General features: G+C 50.8%; 1 protein-coding gene across 12 annotated transcripts in view; it reads left to right on the plus strand.

Annotated features, from left to right (window-relative positions):
* Nucleotides 1-17244, plus strand: part of GRAMD1B (GRAM domain containing 1B) — a 179252-nt gene that overhangs the window by 54048 nt on the left and 107960 nt on the right. Inside the window, exon 1 of one of the 12 annotated variants that reach the window (XM_081541425.1) lies at nucleotides 15605-15898. The exons of the other annotated variants lie outside the window; for them this stretch is intronic. The gene's annotated coding sequence lies outside the window, so the exon portion shown is untranslated. Of the gene's footprint in view, nucleotides 1-15604; nucleotides 15899-17244 lie in introns of those variants that run through there. 12 annotated transcript variants of the gene reach the window in all.

The raw sequence follows: 17244 nt of genomic DNA on the forward strand, positions 1-17244 counted from the left end.
GCCCTGGACAAGGGGTGTAAGAGAGAGGAAAGGTCTTTGGAGTTGGTCCTAGGATTCTGTTGTGCTCTGCTCGGTGGTGCCTCTGCTGAAAGATAAGGAAACGGGTTTGGAGGAGGTGAGAAGAGATTGATCTAGATCAGAGGTGAGAGGGCTAGCCTGGAATAGAGCATAGTGGATGTGAGTGCAGGTGAGTTCACAGGTGATGTGATAGGAAGGTGAGGAGGTTACTAGCAGCAGCACCCCTTTTCTGTGTGTAATAGGAAAAAAGATCAGCTCCTACAATCAAGGAAGGTGGAGTGGGAGTAGTAAGAGGCTTGGGTGTCGTTAATTTGTGGATTTCTTATATCACTTCTTCTCTGACGAGCTTCAAAGAAGTGCGTGTCTTACTAGAACTCACCCTCACTTCTCCCAGTTAAGGTAGGGAAGGCAGGTTTCATCACGTCTGTTTTCTAGGCATAGTATTTAGCAGGCTGTGGTTAATTCTGCCCGACATTTGCCCTGTGCTGTGCACTCTTTGGTTCACTTATCCATCTCCCCTCTAGCCTGGGAGACCCTGGAGGACAGAAACGGTATCTCATATGTGGCACAGGGTAAGTGCTCAGCAGCAGATGTTTGTGGAATGGGTGAGTGAACCAACAAGAAACCAACGCAGTTGGAGGTGGAGCCCATGGAGTTGGAGCAAGGCCAGAAAGCAAGCCCATTTCTTCCAGCTCAGGTCTGGCCATCGGAATAGCTTGCTGCTGCTGTCGCTTCAGTCGTGTCCGACTCTGTGCGATCCCATAGACAGCAGCCCACCAGGCTCCACCGTCCCTGGGATTCTCCAGGCAAGAATACTGGAGTGGATTGCCATTTCCTTCTCCAGTGCATAAAAGTGAAAAGTGAAAGTGAAGTTGCTCAGTCGTGTCCAACTCTTAGCGACCCCATGGACTGTAGCCTACCAGGCTCCTCCATCCATGGGATTTTCCAGGCAAAAGTACTGGAGTGGGGTGCCATTGCCTTCTCCGATCGGAATAGCTAGCCTCCTATTAGAAGGAAAGATGTTTTCAGTTTCTGTCCCAGAAATTGTTCCCAAATCCTGTATCTCCAGGGCACTGTAGCCCTGTCTACCCGCCTGGCTGCCAAATTCCCCACGGCCCCGTGGACACTCAGGTGATCTCCCCGGTCAGCTCCCTCACCAGGAGGAAAGAGCCAGGAGTAACAAACCCTCTGGGAGCAGTGCCCATGCTCCCCCCACCCCACCCCCCTTCCAGCAGCTGACATCACATGCAGGTACAGCTCCATCCTCCCCATCTGAGGACAAAGGAGGAGAGGAGACTCACCAAGTGACCGGAGCGCTGCCAGATGTGGGAGAGTGGAGGAGGGCTCGGTGTGAAGCTGTGGCTCGGGCCACGGGCAGGGGGCATCCGGGTTAAGTCGGAGCCTGAGGCCCTCCCAGCCCGGGCCCTCCGCCTGCCTGTGTTGTGTGTGGAACCTCAGGGCGGGGAGAGCTTGGGTACAGGGGCCAGGTCGACAGCTGAAGGAGCTGCACAAGCAGCGACCCTAGAGCGAGCCCCCAGCCCGCGAGGTCCCTGTGGCCATGTAGTGGGCTCCCCCCTGAGCCCAGCATGGTACAGAACCTGCGCTCCCAGACGGTGTCTTGCAGCACAGCTGTGAAGCAGGCCTGCCACCACCACGTCTCCTCCTTGAGGAAGAAGCTGTCCTTTCTACGAGCCAAGTAGGTGCAGGGCCCCTGGATGGACGTGGCCCTTGGCTAGTTTGGGGTAACCCAGGGCTCATCGCAGAGGCGGGAGCGCTGTGGGGTTGTCTGCTGTGTTTGGGGATGTTGCATACAGTTCCTTGCCTGGTGACAGGTCCCCAAGAAGGAGTATGGTGTGTTGGCAGAGGCTGAAGGTGAAGGATGCCGGGTGCAATGAATGAGGCTGTGTGCTCCTCGGAGGATGCGTTGCTTGAGTTGACCTTGTCTCCAGGGAGCTTCCTTGGCTCTCTGGGTTCTTCACGCCCGGTCGGGGATCGTTATTTTCCTCTTTCATGGTAAATTACTTCACTTGGTAAAGAACTTGGGGTTCCCAAGAGAAAAAAAGGTGAGAGAGAGAATGATGTGTTCTGCCTGATTTAGGCATGATCTCTGGGGTCTTTGGGGGTGTTAATTTCCTTCCAGTGATAGGGACCTGTGCATAGGGACCTTTTGGGGTGTTGCCTTTGTGTGTTCACATCTCATGTCTGCTCACCGGGGACTTTGCTTGAGAAGCTGCCGAGGAGGTCCAAGCGTAAACCAGGTGTGTGGCTCGTATTGCTAATGTGGGCCCTGAACCTGGCAGAATCGTGGGGTAGTGTCTCATTGCCAAACACACTGTACCTTGGGCTTTGTGACAGGAAGAGGGGAGGAGGTTTTCTGGAGGAGAAAGAGGTCCCAACGTGTAGGATCAGAGTTAAATTCAGGGGCTGGTGGGCATTGGACAGAGAACAGAGTCGTCATGTAAGCTTACAGGCAGTTGTGAATTGTTGTGAAGAGAAGCACAGCAGTGAGGACTAGGAAAGACAGGGCAGATGGGGTGAGGGGAGGACAGGGAGAAGAAAGTAGGGAGAGGCTCAGTGGGTCTCAGTACAGGCTGGAAGTGGTCAGTGATGGTCTGGATTCTTTCCCATACGCACCTGCGCTCAGGCGTAGATGCCCACGAGTGTTCAGCCGTCTGTTGACAAGGGTGCTCTCCCCAGGGAGCTTTCAGGTGGAGGTTTGAGGCTGGAGAGCAGAGACCCAGTCCTCACTCTTAGGTGGTGGCTCCCTGGCTACCAAGGACCCAGGGCTGTGGGCGCGCAGCAGACCCCCCACGGGCCATGGCAGAATCCTGTGGTGTTGGTTGCAGGGGCAGCAGTCTCTGTCCAGTGGTCACATGGGACTCAGGACTGCACTTTGAAGACGAAGGGATGACCTCAGATTAAGTCCGGACTCTACCACTTACTGGCTGTGGTGCTTTTACAGCATCATCTTATCCTCTCTGCATCTGCTTCCTTGTCTGAAAATGGAGATAACTGTACCTGCATTATGGAGGTTGTGGGGATCAAAATGAGATAAAATGGAAGAAACACTTGGTACTGTGTCTGGCATGCTGGAAATGGTAGCTTCTGTTGGAATTACTGTCGGCTCAGGCCACCCCTGGGAGCTGAGAGGAAGGTCAGTTTGGCTCTCAGAGAACCCTAGCTGGAGACTTGGTCAGAGTGAGTCTAGGAGAGGTGGCGTTTGATGACCCCTTAGTCATCCAGGGAAGCCAGTCAAGTCAGTTCCAGTCCTCCGACTCCCAGCTTTCTTTGTGTGTGTATGTGTCCGACTCTATGCAACCCCACGGACTGCAGCCTGCCAGGCTTCTCTGTCCATGAGGTTTTCCAGGCAAGAATACTGGAGTGGGTTGCCATTCCCTTCTCCAGGGCATCATCCTGACTCAGGGATTGAACCCCATGTCTCCTGCATTGCAGGCAGATTTTTTACCGCTGAGCCACCAGTGGAGCCCAGCTTCCTTTACATCTTGGCTCTAATGGTGTCATAATTGTATTTACTTGTTTACTTGGTTGTTTGTCTCCCCAGCTTGTCCTCACCTTCATGAGAGCAGGGACTGTGTTTGTTTTATTTGCTAGTTGTACCCAACTCTTGGTGTTGTGCCTGACACATGGTGTGTGCGTGTGTGCCAAGTCGCTTCAGTCGTGTCTGACTTTGTGCAACCCCATGGACTGTAGCCCGCCAGACTCCTCTGTCCGGGATTCTCCAGGCAAGAATACTGGAGTGTGTCACCATGCCCTCCTTCAGGGGATCTTCCCGACCCAGGGATTGAACCCACGTCTCTTACATCTCCTGCATTGGCAGGCAGGTTCTTTACCACTAGTGCCACCTGGGAAGCCCTGACACATGGTCGGTGGCTAATAAATATTTGTGACATGACTACCTGGAATTTGAATGCCTGTCTGAAGCTTTTTGCAAGCTCTAACATTCTGTGATCATGGGATTCTGTGACTGTGGCCTAGACAGAGGGCCGCTGTAGCCCTTAACATCTGTTAACCTTTGTGACAGTTTTGTGGTCCTGGAAATGCTTTGATCTGTGACTGCCTCTCACACATGCCCCTTTCTCTGATCCACAGGCGTGTATACTCAGAGGATGTGCGGTCTGAGGCAGACAGCACAGAGGCGTTTGGGCTCAGCCCTGACTTTGGGGGCAGGGCTCTCCAGCTTGCCTGCATCACCCCCCACCGCCCATCTCCAAATTCCCCGTTTGTAGCTCCTCTCCGGCTGCTTCTGTTGCTGTCAGCAGAACTGTCCACAGGTGTAGCCATCACCTGCCCCGTGTTTCTCCTACTCCAGCATTTCTCCTTTTTTGCCTGAGAAAGAGGGGTTATTAATTATAGCTCAGCATACCACTCTCTCTCTGTGGATACCATCCCTGGGGTTTAGATTTGGACCACTGGAAGACGGGCTAGTAAATTTCGCTCCCCAGCATCTCCACCTCCTGCTGGGAGAAACAGCATCCTTCTATCAGCGGGGGGTGAAGGAGGAATGTGAGTGGGTGAAGCTCGGGCTCAGGCCGGAACCCCACCTTCAGGCCTGTCCTGCTCTGAGGTGCGTTCTTTGTCTTCCTCTCTACTCCAGAGCTGAAATGCAGTTGGAGGCCCAAACCCCTGGGTTCTCTTCTCAGCATGATGCTGATGAGTACTGTAAGCTCAGAGCAACTATTTGCAGAGGCCACTCCTTATTTTGAAGCAATATTTTTCCAGAATTATTTGATACTCCAGCTTGGTGGCAAACCCCATCAGTAAAAAATTTTTGAGTGATATCACCAATGTCATGTGTGAATGTATGCATGTACAGAAGTTGTATGCTTGCACTATGTATGAAGTAATCTGTATTATAAGAGTAAGTGGACATTTTAAAAGGATGAGCTAAAAAGTATAAATATAAGTTCTAATATCTCCTTCCTTCACTGCATGGGAAGTGTTTATATCTGCTTGATAAAAAGCAGCCAGCTTGGGAGCCCAGGGTTCTAGGGCAGTGGTCCTCATCCTTTTAAGAGGTTTCAGAATCACTTCCAGAGCTAATTCAGTATTCACATTCCTGGGTCCTTCTCTCCAATTCTGAGCCCGTAAGAATTTGCGCAGATAACACATTTCCCAAGTGGTTTCCATGCCCGTGGTCTTTGAGAACACACCCTGTAGCCTGCAACCTTCTAGCTGTATCAAGAATCCAATTTAAGGGACTTCCCTGGTGGTCCAGAGGTTAAGGATACGCCTCCCAATGCAGGGAACATGGGTTCAATCCCCTGTCTGGGAACTAAGATCCCACATACCGCAGGGCAACTAAGCCTGTGGGCTGGGCTATGGAGCCGGTAGGCTGCAACTACTGAAGCCAGAACAGCCTAGAGCCCACACTCGCCAAAAGTAGAGAAACCTGTGCACTGCAAGGAAGACCCAGAGGAGCCAAAACAAACAAAAGGCCAATTTAATATGGCTGGAACAGGGAGGACCTAGGTGTCTGTCCTGGCTGGTGACATCAGTTTTAGGGAATCTCTGGCAGACCCTTGGTCCCTTTTTACCTGGGATGCTGGGTCAGTGTCTGGCTTGTGTTTTTCCTTTACCTTCTGCACAGGCCAAGAATCACCACTGTGCAGCAAGGAGAAAGGTGGGTGGGTTGGGATGTGTAATTAATCATTTTCATCTTACCTGTCATCATTTTTTGGGTTGCTCAGTGCCTCTTCTTATCCTCAGACACAGGAGCTACAAGCAGTTAAGTGGCCTGCTCCCTCCCTCTCTGCCAGTCCTCTTTAATCCAGAGGAGGCAGCTCATCCTCTGAGAGGCAGAGAAGCCCATTGTTGCCCTGGTTGGAACCGGTCCTGGAGGTTGGGGATCTGGGGGATGGAGGAAGTCTGAGTATTCCCCCTCCTATACACACACACACACACACAAAAGCTCCCTTTGTCATACTATCTCATCAAAGTGAGTTAGTAAGTAGAATTAGTAAGTAGTGAGTTACTAATTAGTGAGTTAGTAAGTAGAATTCTGGGTTGACTTTTGAAACTCTTTAGTTTATTAGTTTGGCTCCATGCCAGACTTGCTTTGGGATCCACAAAGTGAACACTTCACCTGCTGGACTCCTTTCCCTCTGGAAGTGCAGCAGCTATTACCCACATTTCCTTTTCCTGGCCTCTTAAACAATGGGTGGATTCCCTTCTGGCTGAGAGTTAACATCAGTTGTCCCTGTAAGTAAGGGTACAGAACAGAGACCTACTGAAGGAGCCCTTAACAAGGAATTTGAGGGGCCAGACACTCTCTGTTCTTTACTAATTCATGAATTTCTTCTTCACTATCTATGTCAAGTGGTTATCTGCCTCTCTATCAATCACTTCCATAATGGGAATCGGCTAAGTACATTCATTGGGGTCTTTTTCAGTAAAGAAATATATAATTATAAGAAATTACTGCAAATCTACAAATGAGAAGAGCAAATGCAAGACAACACAGAGTGTCTGTGTACTTAGTTGTGGGCGCAATATCTGAGGTATTATTTGTTATTACTAATAACAGCTCCTATTTTGAGAGCTTATTATGTGCTCAATGCTGTGCTTTTCATGTGCTGTTCTTATTTAATCATAATAGTCACCCAGGAAGGGAAGTTAACTATTCTACCCATTTTCTAGATAAGACAAAGTCCATTGTCTTTCCTTGTGAGTGGCAGAGCTGACCACTTTACTTCAAAGCTCAAGTTGTATTTGCATCGCTTTATGACTTCCCCTTAAAAGAGGATACACGTGGGGGTCTGGTGCAGGGCCCTCTGCTTTTCCTTATATCTAGTGGGCCTATCGTTATCAACTTCCTGGAATTGAAGCGTCACACGTGGTTATACAGCGTCATACAGCGTCAGTGTATGAGCCAGTCTTTTAATGAAGTTTCTCTCTCAGAAAGCTTCAAAATCAGAACAAGAAACAGGGAGAGAAAAGACCACAGTGATTCTGAATAATACAGTTAAATATGCCCAAAGGCCCAATAGAGTTTTGTGTTTTTAATCTTTTTTTGAGTATACTTCCTGTGCGTGCATGCGAGTGTATGCTCAGTCATGTCCAACACAGTCATGTCTGTGACTCCATGGTCTGTAGCCCACCAGGCTCCTCTGTCCATGGTATTCTCTAGGTAAAGAATACTGGAGTGGGTTTCCATTTCCTTCTCCAGAGGATCTTCCCTGAGTGGGTTGCCATTTCCTCCTCCAGGAGATCTTCCTGACTCAGGATCAAACCATACATCTCCTGCATCTCTTGCATTGGCAGGCAGATTTTTCACCACTGAGCCACCTGGGAATCTTATGCTTCCTGTGCCATGCTGATTTTGCATAGTGCCTTAGGATTTTAACTAACAAGTTGAATGCACAAAAGTTTCGGTACATCTCTGTTTGACAGTATCTCTTTACACAGCTTTCTTTCCATTTCACCATTATGCCTCAACTGCAGAACAGAACTGTTGTTACTCTTACCTCTCAGCAGGTACCAGGTGAAGCCCCTGTGGTCATCTTCAGGACCTGCAAAAGTTCACGTTCCCTGTGGGTTCACCAGCACCCCCTGCTGGTGGTGACTTTCCAGGAGAGGAGGGAGTGGCCATCTGATCCCTCAATGGTAGCTGAGATCAGTGGTGAGTCAGCAGGCAGAGACGGCAAAGGGAGTGGCCTGGACTCCACTCCTTCAGTTGTGGAGGGCTGGGGTGTCTGCCTGGCAGGACACCTTCCATCTCGTAGCTGTGAGAGAGGACACTGTGGAAAGGGAACGGCCAATGCCAAGGAAGAATTGCTGGTTGGTGTTGCTGTGCAAATGGGTTTGTATGTTCTTCTTAGACCCTTGGCTCAGATTCCTCTGGGGCCCATGAGTTCTTCCTTCGACATTTAAATAGCACGGTTCTGTGGTTGTTCTTTTCCCACCCCACCCAGCTTCCATAGCTTAATGGTCTGTTTGTTTTCTGGATGTAAGCGCTGCAGCGGCAGCTCCAAGGATGCACCGGAGCCAGTCACCTTCAGAAGAAAAGCCAAGGACAGTCTGGAGCGGGTGGTCGGCTCCGGAGGCATGCTCTCCACGTTTTCCCTTGTGTGCTGCTGGCTCGCATCTCTTCCCCAGCCCCTGGTCCAAGAACTAGCGCGGATCTGTATATGCATCTTTCAATTGCGTTTGCAGTCCCTTAGGAGATGTATTTGTGGGGAGGAAGGTGATCCCCGCCTCCCACCCCTCCACTATCTTGAAGTGGATCCCCTCTGTCCACCCCCCGCCACCCTACCCCGGTCCTTTAGGAGAAACCTGGGACCCAGAGGAGGATACTCGGACTCGGGGACTTGCTCTCAGTTTCTCCCTTACCTTTCCCACTGGCCTGGTCTGGCAGCTGCAGAGAACAACAACGGGGGAGTGAAACACTTGTTCAGTAGGCCTTCCCAGGGATCTGTGACCTCCGTCTGTCACCTTGTCTTGTTTTCCTCTCAGTTTCAGCAGTAGTCACTAGAGGGTACCGCATCCAGGGTCCAGTGGATGTCCTGGTGACCTTTGGAGGGCCCCCAGCTCTCCCACCCTGACTTCCACCAGCACCGCCTCCATCCTCAGTAGAGTGTGTGGCTGTACAATGGCAACGTGTGCAGCTCCTGTTAACATGTGCCGTAAAAAGGTCAGGCAGTGTGATTGGCCTTCTCCCTTCTCCCCTGGCTGCTGACCCCTCTGCTCAGATAATCCCGTGGCTTCTCATCTCCTCTCACCCCGAACCCTGAAGGGAAGGGCTCTGGGGTCCTCTGCTACCTGGCTGGCTGGAAATCTTTTGTGAAAATTGATACAGACATAGGCGTCAACCTCCAGCGAGAGGAGTGGGAGGATTACCCACCTTAGGCATTTATGACCCTTCCTGTTTTTGAAGCACATGCACAAATCTGTCAAGTGGAAGTCTCACTCAGGGACCAGCTGCTGGCTGAAAGTAGTGACTCCACTGGAGATGGTGAGTCAGGGCAGGAGTGGTGTAACCAGACCAGTGCCAGCTTTGTGTTGGCACCAAGTGCAGATGGCCTCGGGATTTGAGGGAACTCTGGGAGTTCCCGTTGTTCCCAAACCCTGAGTGTCCTTAAAATAGTCATCATACAGGCAACATTGTTTTAGTTGATGTTTGTTAAAAGTGCCCAGTGTGTGTCAGTCACTGTGCTCTTGTTTCAGGTTCCCCATTTTTCTATGAAATAGTATTAACTATTGCCTCCATTATATGGATAGGAAAACTGAGGCTTAAGGAGGTGTCAGAACTTGCATAGGAACACACCACTGCTAAGTGGTGGGCTGAAATCCAGGTAATTTGACTTTGGCTTTTAACCACTATGTGACACTGCCCTGTCCAGTTCTAGAGGCTGATGTCCAGGCAGTATTGTTGATATTCCTGTTCTTTGTGAGGTCCCGGGAAATGCTGGTGGCTGAGGCAGGTATGCCTCCCCTTTGGACGTCTTGCACCCTGAGGAGCTTTGATGTGAAGCCGCAGTGGTCCTGGCAAAGACCTCGGAGTCTGGCCTGAGCTGTGGGTTTCCTTCCCTAAGTGAGCCCCCATGGGAGGTGAGTGGCCTGGCATGGTCACTCATCCAGCCAGTGGAGGGTGCCGTCCAGGGTCAGACTTGCACTTGGCAGGATTAGCTGCCGGCTCCCTAGTTTCCCTCATGCTGGGCAGTTTCTCTCCAGCCACGGCTCCTCTCGGACACTTCTGTTAAACCCTCTCGTGGAAATTTCCACTTTGAGTTTGGAATTGCTTAGTCTCCTTTCTCTTCCCACTTCCAGTCTGGTTGGTTTCCTGATTTTCTTATTTCTTTTTTTCTAATTTTATTTATTTATTTATTGTTTTTGGCTGTGCTGAGTCTTCATTGCTGTACGGGCTTTTCTCTAATTGCGGTGCACGGGTTTCTCATTGTGGTGGCTTCTCTTGTTGCAGAGCACAGGCGTTAGGACTCACGGGCTTCAGTAGTTGGGGTGTGTGGGCTCAGTAGTTCAGCTCCCAGGTTCTAAATCACAGGCTCAAGAGTTGTGGTGCATGGGCTTAGTTGCTCTGTGGCATGTGGGATCCTCCTGGACCAGGGATCAAATCCGTGTCTCCTGCATTAACAGGTGGATTCTTGACCACTGAGCCACCGGGGAAGCCCTGGATTTTCTTTGTGAATCTTTCTTTCCCTTCTTATTTTCATGTGGAGTCTTTCCTTGTTCTTTGATGGCTTTCTCCCCTAGGCTCCCCTACATGTCCCCACAGTGTCCATGACCCTTCAGCGTTACCTGCAGATGTCTCCTGGTGGTCTTTTCCTATTGCTTTTCTGCCTTTTCCTTGTTCTAGTGACTGTCTCACCCCACTGCTCTAATGCCTTCATTCCACAGAAAAAGCAGTGGGGGCGGGGGGTTGTTTTCTATCCAATCTACTTCCACCATTGTCACCCCTGCAGGGGTCTTAAAATGTTTTGCTCTGGTGAGGAGAGGTCCTTTGGATGGAGGAAGACAGGAGATGAACCACTGAAATTTTTTTTTTTACAGCTCTTAACGTTTAAGTAGTATTTCCTGTGAAGTGAAGTGAAAGTCACTCAGTCGTGTCCGACTCTTTGCGACCCCATGTACTATAAAGTCCATGGAGTTCTCCAGGCCAGAATACTGGAGTGGGTAGCCTTTCCCTTCTCCAGGGGATCTTCCCAACCCAGGGATCTAACCCAGGTCTCCCGCATTTCTGAGCCCTTTCCGTATGTTATCTCATTTAATCCTCATAGCGGCCAGTGAGTTGAAGGATAGTGTTACCCTGTCTCACAGATGAGGAAATGGGGCGCAGAGAGGCAGTAACTTCCCCAGGGTGACACAGTGGGGTGGGCGGTTGAGTCAGAATTCAGACCTAAGGAGGAGGATTTGAGAGGCAGGTGTCCGTGGGGCTCAGCTGCCTCTGAAGAGCTGATGGCTAACGAGCAAAGGAGAGGCGCTGGCACCTTCCAAACCGTCAGACACACACAGTCACCATCGTGGGAGCTCACACACTCTGCCCCCTTTCACTTGCGCTCTGTCTCCCTCTTTCCTGTTCTGTCTCTTCTTCTCTCAAGAGAAGCTGCCCTTTTCTGTATACGAGGAGAGCACACATCAAGTGACCTCTCAAGGTCTGTCGTGCTAGGAGACTCTCCCTGTTTCATCGCTGTCTTCCATTCACAGGACGAGTCGGCAGTCAGACTCGAGAGAGAAGGGATTTCACCTCTTTGGCACAGGCACCTGATCCGTATTTGTGGTCTCAGGACGGGCACAGTGATCCAGCTGCACATTTCATAAGCAATGCAGACAAGGCTGCCCCCCTGCCCTTCACTCAGGGAACCGCACAGCTGCACGGTACAGCAGGCACGGCTCATCTGACCAGGGTCTGAAACAGCCAGTCCTGCTTCTTCCGGGCAGTGCCTCCTCCCAAAGGCAGGTGCCCAAGGATGCGCTTCCTAAAAAAGAGGGTGCAGTACCAGCCTCTGAGCTATCCTCTAGGACTGGGTGCCTGGACCCCCCACCCCATGCCCTAACCGGCCCCTGCCAAGAGTCACTGTTGCCTCTTTTCAAGCATCTGGGTGTTTTTTTTTTTTTCCTCCTTAACTTGGTACATAAGTATGGTGATTAAGAAGTTAGAATATAATATCTACGGTAAAGTAATTAGGCCTCCCAGGTGGCTCTGGTGGTAAAGAACCTGCCTGCCAATGCAGGAGATAAAGGAGATGCAAGTTCAATACCTGGGTTGGGAAGATCCCCTGGAGGAGGGCATGGCTACCCACTTCAGTATTCTTGCCTGGAGAATCCCATGGACAGAGGAGCCTGGTGGGCTACAGTCCAGAGGGTTGCAAAGAGTCAGACATGACTGAGCAACTGAGCATACAGTGTGCATGTAATTAGTATGAGTAATTGCCCTGGAGAGAAAATGTTGTAGTGATGTTATAAAGAGGCCCCTGCAACCTTTCTCTGCCTACCTATCTATCTATTGGTCTATCCATCTTTTCAGTAAACATTAGGCAAAATGTAAGGAGGTGAAGCTGTCAGAGAGCTTCTGGTCTCTAGTTCAGAAAGCAAATGCATGGAATAGAGGAGTTATTTATCCTATAAGGAATCATCCAGATCAGTTTCTTGCTGGTAAGTAGCAGAGGTGCAGACTCACTGGCTTCTTAATTAGATACTCTGCATTAACTTCTCTTTCCTTTTTCTCCTTCAATGTCATTCTCTTTTCTTTTTCTTTGGAGGTGTCTTTGGACTCAGGGACACAGTCCTTCTCTTCTCTCTCATTAAAGCTTAGCACTATCCCCTACCTCCCCCAGCTCCCCCAGCTTCTAGGTTGCCTGTTCTATAGCTAGTAGCACTCTCCTCTGCCCTGCTGTGAGTTCAGGGCATATGAATTGTTTTGTAAAATACACATGAATGCTTCTGGTGAAGCACCCCTTCTACAGGCCGTCTCCAAGATCACCATCCAGGGCTGTGTGAGGTGGATGCTTTTAAGAACTGAGTAGGTGAATGTGTTTGGCCCCTGGGGAGACTGGGTGGAGTCCCATTAACATGGTCCGGTTTTTGTGTGATTCTTATGAAGCAGAACATCCTCATTCGTGGGTACCAACCTTCTGCTCTCCATCTGTTTGTACATCTGACTGTCAGCCCAGGAACAGAGAGGCCTGCAGGCCACAGCAATAGCCAGAAGGCACATTCCAGGCCTCTGAGCAGAGCTGACAGATGTGGGTCTGGCACACCCCACACCTTTGCTATTTTTGTAGGAGTATGGTGGAATTTCACCACTGTGATACTGACCAAGTCTGTTACTCACTTCAGGTTGATTAGGAATCTGTGACAATAGTCTAGGGCTTATGGAAACCAGGCAATGAGTTAATGAAAAGCAATTCATTGGCCTGCATGATTTTCTGTTACTCTCATCCTTGTCCTTTTTCATTTAAGTTTATGGAACTTGGCGGCCCTTGGCTAACAGAGTTAAGATGGGAAAGGGAAGGGAGCAGTGATCTGTCTGGTGTTGATGATGGCTGGAAAAGAATGTACCTCCAGGAACCAGGATATGCATCTTTTTTCCCTCCTTAATTTTAATCTTGATGGTTGACCAATTTGGTCAGGTGTCTTCGTCTACTTTTCTGCTTATATAAAGTGATCATGAATGAATCTTTGATGATTCTTTTTTTTTGTTCCTGAGAGCAGGGGCTACTCTCTTGCTGTGGTGCATGGCCTTCTCATTGCAGTGGCTTCTCTTGTTGCAGAGCATAGGTGCTAGGCGAACGGGCTTCAGTAGTTGCAGCACTCAGGCTCAATAGTTGCAACTTGCTGGCTCTATGGCGGATCGGCTTCAGTAGTTGCAGCACAGGGGCTCATTCGTTGTGGGTCGAGGGCCTTAGAGCATGCAAGCTTCAGTAGTTGCAGGACATGGGCTCAGTAGTTGCAGCTCGAGGGCTCTAGAGCACGGGCTTAGTAGCCCAAGGCATGTGGAATCTTCCCGGACCAGGGATAGAACCCTTCCCTGTATTGGCAGGCAGATTCTTATCCACTGCACCACCAGGGAAGCCCATTGATGCTTCTTTTCAAAAGCAGTTTCCATCGGAAACAGGAGATTTGCTAAATTTATACAGTACCCTCTAGATGGGTCCAGGATTTTTTTTTCTCCTAACGTTTGATAGTGTATTTTCTAATTTGCCATCTTCAACAGAAAGGTGGAGTCTCAAAGGGAAGTTGCAAATTAACTGAGGTTTTATGTGAGTCTGTAGTCCTGGGAATCAGGAGTTGGGGACAGATTGAGGGGTGAGAAATTTGATAGAATAATGTTTAGTGGAAGGGGATTTGAAGTCAGTGAACATGGGTTTGAGTCTCTGCTATGCTGTCTGTGTGACCTTGAGCAAGTCACTTAAAGTCTTTGAATCTCAGTTTCATTATCTGTGAAATGGGGAAAACAATATTGCCTCACTGGATGCCTGAAAGTGTCAGATGAGGTAATGGATTTGCAAACATGTAAATTATGGAGCACTGTACCAATGGGAATTGCTACTGTTATTATTCCTGCCAGACCCACAGATGCTGGTAAAATAAACTAGGGGAATTGTTGATGTAATCATTCTTTTGGAAAACTCTTTCCTTGATGTGCTGGTTACCTGACTGCTTGGATTCTTTGTGAAGTCAGGCTTGAACAGAAGCAGGTACTAGAAAGAATGAGGGCAGGTGCAGGTGGTAAGGGTTGAGACCTCAGATCACTGCCTTCTTCTTTTATTCGCTATATTTTAATCTCTCCCTTTAACCCTTGCTTTGCTGGGCTTTCTGTGCTCTGGGGGCTGGATTGCAGAAGTTGGGGAACAAGGGCATCAATTCTCTCAGGATCTCACCACCCCTGAGGGAAAATCTGTGTGGAATTGGGGAACAAGTGCTGGGAGACCTTTCTTGGATCCTTTTGCTTTTTTGCTGGGCTTTGGTTTTCTTCTCTGTAAAAAGGAGCTGAAACTTGAAGGTCTCATCCACCTATAACTTTTTGCGGGTCTGAAATTATAGGCTTGAACAAATCCATGTCCCTAACAGCAAGCCCAGGTTAGCATGTTAGAAGCGCTGCTGTAGAAGGAGGGAAGAAGGTACTTAGGGATGCCCTGGAATATTGACCTGCTCGTCCATAGGTGGTTCTCTCTGATTGGGAGAAAGATGTATAGATGCCAGTGTGTTAGGTTGAACTCCAGCAGGAAGACTGGTGGTTCACCAGAGCACACAAGCTTGTTTCCTTGCTGGTTCCGAGGAGCGGAGCTGCTCTTTTGCATTCTTGCCGCTGCTGACACCTGGCAGACTCGGAGGAATGAATACGTGTGCTGTGCTTTAAGTAGAGGCTCTGCATTTCCCCACAAATGCGAGCAGCCCATGCCCCCCTTCCCCCTAGGGCCCAGGGCGCTCTGATCCCTCTTGCCGAGGCTGCCCTGATTGCCGCAGCCTCTCCCAGGTTGCCCGGGTGAAATGGGCCAGAGAGGAAGCGGTAGTCACTGCAAGCGGAGCGGCCTGTCCCTGCTGGGCAGGAAACCTAGAGTGATGAATGGGGCCGGATGAAGTCATCCTGCTCCTCCAATCAGGCTGCTCCAGAGAGAGCCAGGGGCCTCTGCAGAGCCAGCCGGCTGCTGGCTGCTCTCATGTACCTTTAGACAGAGGCTGTGAGTCTCTGGGAGTGGAGTGGGGGGGGGGGGTGTGAGCCGCCCGCTCCGGCTCCTGTGTAGGCCTCAGTCAGTCTGAATGTTATTGCAAGGTGAGTGGCTTCACCGGGCGTATTTCTTTCCCCCTGCGTTCTCAGCCTTGCCTGCCAGGCTCTGGCTTTGTGGCTCTGGCACCTCCTTGCACAGCACCTTCTGCTTCCATCTGAGGGCCTGTCTCTTCTTCTTGAGGTTCTCAAACCAGCGCCCCACCGCACCCCGCAGCCTTCTCCCCTCCTGCTACCCCCAGCACTTGCTCAGCACCCGCCAGCTGGCCTCTTCCCACGAGCTCCCCTCACCCTGACCTGTGGGTACCAATTGGCCCGGTGATGGGAGGGCAGGGCCTTCATCTCTGTGAGCTCTCCCCCAGCAGGGGGAGCCCTGGCGAGACCTGCACTTAACTCCTGGGAAGAAGGGCCCCCTGACTCAGCCCGAAGTGGGCGTCTGTGGGAACACAGGCAGGCCCCTGATGTGCGGGGGGGACCCCAAGGCTCTTTGCTCTCCGCCCCCAGCCGAGGAGGTCCCGGGGCCAAAGCTTGGAAACAGGTCTCTCATTTCCCCTGACCTTCAGGGGGCGGTCTGTTCTTTCCGGGTGGACCTTTGTGACTCTGCCTTTTCTCTCTGGACGGCGCCACTGCCCCTTAGGCCAAGCCGCGATCATGGAGCCGGCTGATATGGCGACAGCAAAGGTAGGATGGAAATGCTGCCGGCCTCACTGTGCGTAAGTGGCTTCGCTTGGCGAGTTCTATGTTCGGTTCACTTTTGTCTCCCCTCCTGTCCCTCAGCCCGTCCCTCCGGGAGAGGACCCAGGGGCCATGTCAGAGCAGAGGGAAATGGTGCGAGAGTGAGGACCTGGGGAGGGGAGGAAGGCTGGGCCCTCCAGTGCACTCGCCTCACCTCTGTGTGCCTGGAAGCCTGGTGGATGGGGGCGGTGACCTGTAGCTGCGATTGGGCTGACGTGTGTGTGTGTGTGTGTGTGTGTGTGTGTGTGTGTGTGTGTGTGTGTGTGTCTTGTTAGCTTTGCCTCGGTCTTCCTTGACCTTTATCCTGTCTCTTCTCTGTCACCCTTCTCCCTTATTCTCCTTGCCTCCTCCCCGCACTGCAGTGCTCTCCTAACCCATCTGTGCCACCTCGACACTCTTTTCACCTTCCTTTGCTTCTTTTTTCCCTCTGCCTGCTGTATAAGGACCAGGTGGGGTCGATGTGGGCTGGACAGCCTTGAGAGCAGAGACTGCCTGTCATCCTGCAGCAAATGTTGGCCTTGGGATTGGCGAGGGGTTTGGCTCTGAGTGGTGGAGGTGGCGGCTGCCCCTCCCACCACTCATCTGATGCCCCAATGGAAGTGTGGGCCTGGGCATCTCGAGGGAATCGTGCCCGGTGCTGTGTCGTGGGGACCCTGTAGGCACACTAGAGGGCGTCCCTGAGATTGATTTCTAATCTCCCCTGACTCCTGCTTGCAATTTGCGATTTTCTGTGTGTTTTTTTTCCAAACAAGGAGCTTGAGCCATTAAGGGTGGATGGGGGAGCTAAGGAGGCTGAGTGTGTAAGCCCCTGTGGTCCTTCCAGAACATCTCAGGGCTTGGTTTGGGGGCCTTCCTCTTTGGCCAATGGCAGGGTCTCCTTTCTCTCAGAGATGGAAGATTGGACGAGGCTCAGCCTTCTGGAGCAGGTTGGGTACCCCATGTGCATGTGGAAGAGAGAGGGAGGTAGGAGCTCCAGCCAGCAACAGTGCTCTGTGCAGTAATGTGTTAAAGCGGTTAGGATGCGTCTCTGAGAACTTAGCCTCTCCTCCCACTTCCACATGCTGTGTGCTTTGATCCAAGTTACTTAACCTCTCTGGGCTTTCATCGCCTCGTTTGCATAATGGTGAAAATGACATGCATGTGTTGTTTTAATGAGCTTAGATTCTGTCAAATACTTCCTTTTTGTTGCAGACACGAGCTAGGAAGAGCAAAACTGAATGAGAACAGGCCTCCCTGGATTCCAGGACCACATTGCCCCCCACCCTTTCTGTCTCTTTCCTACCTTCCACAGA

The sequence above is a fragment of the Giraffa tippelskirchi genome, chromosome 11 (genome assembly GCF_054371585.1).
Source record: "Giraffa tippelskirchi isolate mGirTip1 chromosome 11, T2T-mGirTip1v1.2.pri, whole genome shotgun sequence".
Taxonomy (NCBI): Eukaryota; Metazoa; Chordata; class Mammalia; order Artiodactyla; family Giraffidae; genus Giraffa; species Giraffa tippelskirchi.